This window comes from Heptranchias perlo, chromosome 20 (assembly GCF_035084215.1).
Source record: "Heptranchias perlo isolate sHepPer1 chromosome 20, sHepPer1.hap1, whole genome shotgun sequence".
NCBI classification, from domain to species: Eukaryota; Metazoa; Chordata; class Chondrichthyes; order Hexanchiformes; family Hexanchidae; genus Heptranchias; species Heptranchias perlo.
The window spans coordinates 46,379,939-46,387,087 of NC_090344.1; positions in this window are offsets into that span (position 1 = coordinate 46,379,939).

A 7,149-nucleotide genomic window follows, 5' to 3' on the forward strand; every position below is an offset into this window, starting at 1 on the left:
ACTCACACTCAGACACACCCACTCACAGGCACTGTCATACTCACACTCAGACACACCCACTCACAGGCACACTCACACTCAGACACACCCACTCACAGGCACTGTCACACTCACACTCAGACACACCCACTCATAGGCACACTCACACTCAGACACACCCACTCACAGGCAGTGTCACACTCACACTCAGACACACCCACTCAGGCAGTGTCACACTCACACTCAGACACACCCACTCACAGGCACTGTCACACTCACACTCAGACACACCCACTCACAGGCACACTCACACTCACACTCAGACACACCCACTCACAGGCAGTGTCACACTCACACTCAGACACACCCACTCACAGGCAGTGTCACACTCACACTCAGACACACCCACTCACAGACACTGTCACACTCACACTCAGACACACCCACTCACAGGCAGTGTCACACTCACACTCAGACACACCCACTCACAGGCACTGTCACACTCACACTCAGACACACCCACTCACAGGCAGTGTCACACTCACACTCAGACACACCCACTCACAGACACTGTCACACTCACACTCAGACACACCCACTCACAGGCAGTGTCACACTCACACTCAGACACACCCACTCACAGGCACTGTCACACTCACACTCAGACACACCCACTCACAGGCACTGTCACACTCACACTCAGACACACCCACTCACAGGCACTGTCACACTCACACTCAGACACACCCACTCACAGGCACTGTCACACTCACACTTAGACACCCACTCACAGGCACTGTCACACTCACACTCAGACACACCCACTCACAGGCACACTCACACTCAGACACACCCACTCACAGGCACTGTCACACTCACACTCAGACACACCCACTCACAGGCACACTCACACTCAGACACACCCACTCACAGGCACTGTCACACTCACACTCAGACACACCCACTCACAGGCACACTCACACTCAGACACACCCACTCACAGGCACTGTCACACTCACACTCAGACACACCCACTCACAGGCACACTCACACTCAGACACACCCACTCACAGGCACTGTCACACTCAGACACACCCACTCACAGGCACACTCACACTCAGACACACCCACTCACAGCCACTGTCACACTCACACTCAGACACACCCACTCACAGGCACACTCACACTCAGACACACCCACTCACAGGCAGTGTCACACTCACACTCAGACACACCCACTCACAGGCACACTCACACTCAGACACACCCACTCACAGGCACTGTCACACTCACACTCAGACACACCCACTCACAGGCACACTCACACTCAGACACACCCACTCACAGGCACTGTCACACTCACACTCAAGCACACCCACAGAACAGGCAGTGTCACACTCACACTCAGACACACCCACTCACAGGCACTGTCACACTCACACTCAGACACACCCACTCACAGGCACTGTCACACTCACACTCAGACACACCCACTCACAGGCACTGTCACACTCACACTCAGACACACCCACTCACAGGCACTGTCACACTCACACTTAGACACCCACTCACAGGCAGTGTCACACTCACACTCAGACACACCCACTCACAGGCAGTGTCACACTCACACTCAGACACACCCACTCACAGGCACTGTCACACTCACACTCAGACACACCCACTCACAGGCACACTCACACTCAGACACACCCACTCACAGGCACTGTCACACTCACACTCAGACACACCCACTCACAGGCACACTCACACTCAGACACACCCACTCACAGACACTGTCACACTCACACTCAGACACACCCACTCACAGGCAGTGTCACACTCACACTCAGACACACCCACTCACAGGCACTGTCACACTCACACTCAGACACACCCACTCACAGGCACACTCACACTCAGACACACCCACTCACAGGCACTGTCATACTCACACTCAGACACACCCACTCACAGGCACACTCACACTCAGAATCACCCACTCACAGGCACTGTCACACTCACACTCAGACACACCCACTCATAGGCACACTCACACTCAGACACACCCACTCACAGGCAGTGTCACACTCACACTCAGACACACCCACTCACAGGCAGTGTCACACTCACACTCAGACACACCCACTCACAGGCACTGTCACACTCACACTCAGACACACCCACTCACAGGCACACTCACACTCACACTCAGACACACCCACTCACAGGCAGTGTCACACTCACACTCAGACACACCCACTCACAGGCAGTGTCACACTCACACTCAGACACACCCACTCACAGACACTGTCACACTCACACTCAGACACACCCACTCACAGGCAGTGTCACACTCACACTCAGACACACCCACTCACAGGCAGTGTCACACTCACACTCAGACACACCCACTCACAGGCAGTGTCACACTCACACTCAGACACACCCACTCACAGACACTGTCACACTCACACTCAGACACACCCACTCACAGGCAGTGTCACACTCAGACACACCCACTCACAGGCACTGTCACACTCACACTCAGACACACCCACTCACAGGCACTGTCACACTCACACTCAGACACACCCACTCACAGGCACTGTCACACTCACACTCAGACACACCCACTCACAGGCACTGTCACACTCACACTCAGACACACCCACTCACAGGCACACTCACACTCAGACACACCCACTCACAGGCACTGTCATCTCACACTCAGACACACCCACTCACAGGCACACTCACACTCAGACACACCCACTCACAGGCACTGTCACACTCACACTCAGACACACCCACTCACAGGCACACTCACACTCAGACACACCCACTCACAGGCACTGTCACACTCACACTCAGACACACCCACTCACAGGCACACTCACACTCAGACACACCCACTCACAGGCACTGTCACACTCAGACACACCCACTCACAGGCACACTCACACTCAGACACACCCACTCACAGGCACTGTCACACTCACACTCAGACACACCCACTCACAGGCACACTCACACTCAGACACACCCACACACAGGCAGTGTCACACTCACACTCAGACACACCCACTCACAGGCACACTCACACTCAGACACACCCACTCACAGGCACTGTCACACTCACACTCAGACACACCCACTCACAGGCACACTCACACTCAGACACACCCACTCACAGGCACTGTCACACTCACACTCAAGCACACCCACAGAACAGGCAGTGTCACACTCACACTCAGACACACCCACTCACAGGCACTGTCACACTCACACTCAGACACACCCACTCACAGGCAGTGTCACACTCACACTCAGACACACCCACTCACAGGCAGTGTCACAGTCACACTCAGACACACCCACTCACAGGCACTGTCACACTCACACTCAGACACACCCACTCACAGACACTGTCACACTCACACTCAGACACACCCACTCACAGGCAGTGTCACACTCACACTCAGACACACCCACTCACAGGCACTGTCACACTCACACTCAGACACACCCACTCACAGGCACACTCACACTCAGACACACCCACTCACAGGCACTGTCACACTCACACTCAGACACACCCACTCACAGGCACTGTCACACTCACACTCAGACACACCCACTCACAGGCACACTCACACTCAGACACACCCACTCACAGGCACTGTCACACTCACACTCAGACACACCCACTCACAGGCACTGTCACACTCAGACACACCCACTCACAGGCACACTCACACTCAGACACACCCACTCACAGGCACTGTCACACTCACACTCAGACACACCCACTCACAGGCACACTCACACTCAGACACACCCACTCACAGGCACTGTCACACTCACACTCAGACACACCCACTCACAGGCAGTGTCACACTCACACTCAGACACACCCACTCACAGGCACTGTCACACTCACACTCAGACACACCCACTCACAGGCAGTGTCACACTCACACTCAGACACACCCACTCACAGGCAGTGTCACACTCATACTCAGACACACCCACTCACAGGCAGTGTCACACTCACACTCAGACACACCCACTCACAGACACTGTCACACTCACACTCAGACACACCCACTCACAGGCAGTGTCACACTCACACTCAGACACACCCACTCACAGGCACTGTCACACTCACACTCAGACACACCCACTCACAGGCAGTGTCACACTCACACTCAGACACACCCACTCACAGACACTGTCACACTCACACTCAGACACACCCACTCACAGGCAGTGTCACACTCACACTCAGACACACCCACTCACAGACACTGTCACACTCACACTCAGACACACCCACTCACAGGCACTGTCACACTCACACTCAGACACACCCACTCACAGGCACTGTCACACTCACACTCAGACACCCACTCACAGGCAGTGTCACACTCACACTCAGACACACCCACTCACAGGCACTGTCACACTCACACTCAGACACACCCACTCATAGGCACACTCACACTCAGACACACCCACTCACAGGCACTGTCACACTCACACTCAGACACACCCACTCACAGGCACTGTCACACTCACACTCAGACACACCCACTCACAGGCACACTCACACTCAGACACACCCACTCACAGGCACTGTCACACTCACACTCAGACACACCCACTCACAGGCACACTCACACTCAGACACACCCACTCACAGGCAGTGTCCCACTCACACTCAGACACACCCACTCACAGGCACTGTCACACTCACACTCAGACACACCCACTCACAGGCAGTGTCACATTCACACTCAGACACACCCACTCACAGGCAGTGTCACACTCACACTCAGACACACCCTCTCACAGGCACACTCACACTCAGACACACCCACTCACAGGCACTGTCACACTCACACTCAGACACACCCACTCACAGGCACACTCACACTCAGACACACCCACTCACAGGCACTGTCACACTCACACTCAGACACACCCACTCACAGGCAGTGTCACACTCACACTCAGACACACCCACTCACAGGCACTGTCACACTCACACTCAGACACACCCACTCACAGGCAGTGTCACACTCACACTCAGACACACCCACTCACAGGCAGTGTCACACTCACACTCAGACACACCCACTCACAGGCAGTGTCACACTCACACTCAGACACACCTACTCACAGACACTGTCACACTCACACTCAGACACACCCACTCACAGGCAGTGTCACACTCACACTCAGACACACCCACTCACAGGCACTGTCACACTCACACTCAGACACACCCACTCACAGGCAGTCTCACACTCACACTCAGACACACCCACTCACAGACACTGTCACACTCACACTCAGACACACCCACTCACAAGCAGTGTCACACTCACACTCAGACACACCCACTCACAGGCACTGTCACACTCACACTCAGACACACCCACTCACAGGCACTGTCACACTCACACTCAGACACACCCACTCACAGGCACTGTCACACTCACACTCAGACACACCCACTCACAGGCACTGTCACACTCACACTCAGACACACCCACTCACAGGCACTGTCACACTCACACTCAGACACACCCACTCACAGGCACTGTCACACTCACACTCAGACACATCCACTCACAGGCACTGTCCCACTCACACTCAGACACACCCACTCAGGCAGTGTCACACTCAGACACACCCACTCACAGGCAGTGTCACACTCACACACAGACACACACAGGCAGTTTCACACTCACACACAGACACACACACTCACAGGAAGTGTCACACACACACACTCACAGGCAGTGTCACACACACACTCACAGGCAGTGTCACACTCACACCCACTCACAGGCAGTCTCACACTCACACACACACACACACACTCAGGCAGTGTCACACTCAGACACACCCACTCACAGGCAGTGTAACATTCAGACACACTCACAGGCAGTGTCACACTCAGACACACCCACTTGCAGGCAGTGTCACACTCACACTCACCCCCACTCACAGGCAGTGTCATACTCACACTCACCCCCACTCAAAGGCAGTGTCACACACTCAGGCAGTGTCACACTCACACACAGACACACTCACAGACAGTGTCACACACACACACTCACAGGCAGTGTCACACTCACACACAGGCAGTGCCACACTCACACCCCCCCACTCACAGGCAGTGCCACACTCAGACACACAGGCAGTGTCACACACACACACACACACACACACACTCACAGGCAGTGTCACACACATACACACACCCACTCACAGGTCGTGTCACACTCAAACACACACACTCACAGACAGTGTCACACACACACACTCAGGCAGTGTCACTCACACTCAGACACACAGGCAGTGTCACACACATACACACCCACTCACAGGCAGTGTCACACACATACACCCACCCACTCATAGGCAGTGTCACACACGCACACACTCACAGGTAGTGTCACACTCAAACACACACACTCACAGGCAGTGTCACACACACTCAGGCAGTGTCACACTCACACACACTGACAGTCTCACACTCTCAGGCAGTGTCACACTCACACTCACAGGCAGTGTCACACTCACACTCACAGGCAGTGTCACACTCACACTCACAGGCAGTGTCACAGACACACAGACAGTGTCACACACATACACACACTCACAGGCAGTGTCACACACATACACACACCCACTCACAGGCAGTGCCACACTCAGACACACAGGCAGTGTCACACACACACACACACACACACACTCACAGGCAGTGTCACACACACACACTCAGGCAGTGTCACTCACACTCACAGACACACAGGCAGTGTCATACTCACACACAGACACACAGGCAGCATCACACTCACACACAGACACACAGGCTGTGTCACACTCACACACACCCTTCCACTCCCAGCCAAACACATCCACTCAGTCACACACACACACACTCCCAGCCAAACACATCCACTCAGTCACAGGCAGTGTCACACTCACACACAAACACACAGGCAGTGTCACACTCACACACCATTTCACTCCCAGCCAAACACACTTACTCAGTCATACACACACCCACTCAGTCACAGACAGTGTCACACTCACATACACCCTTCCACTCCCAGTTGCACAAACACACCCACTCAGTCACATCCAGTGTCACAG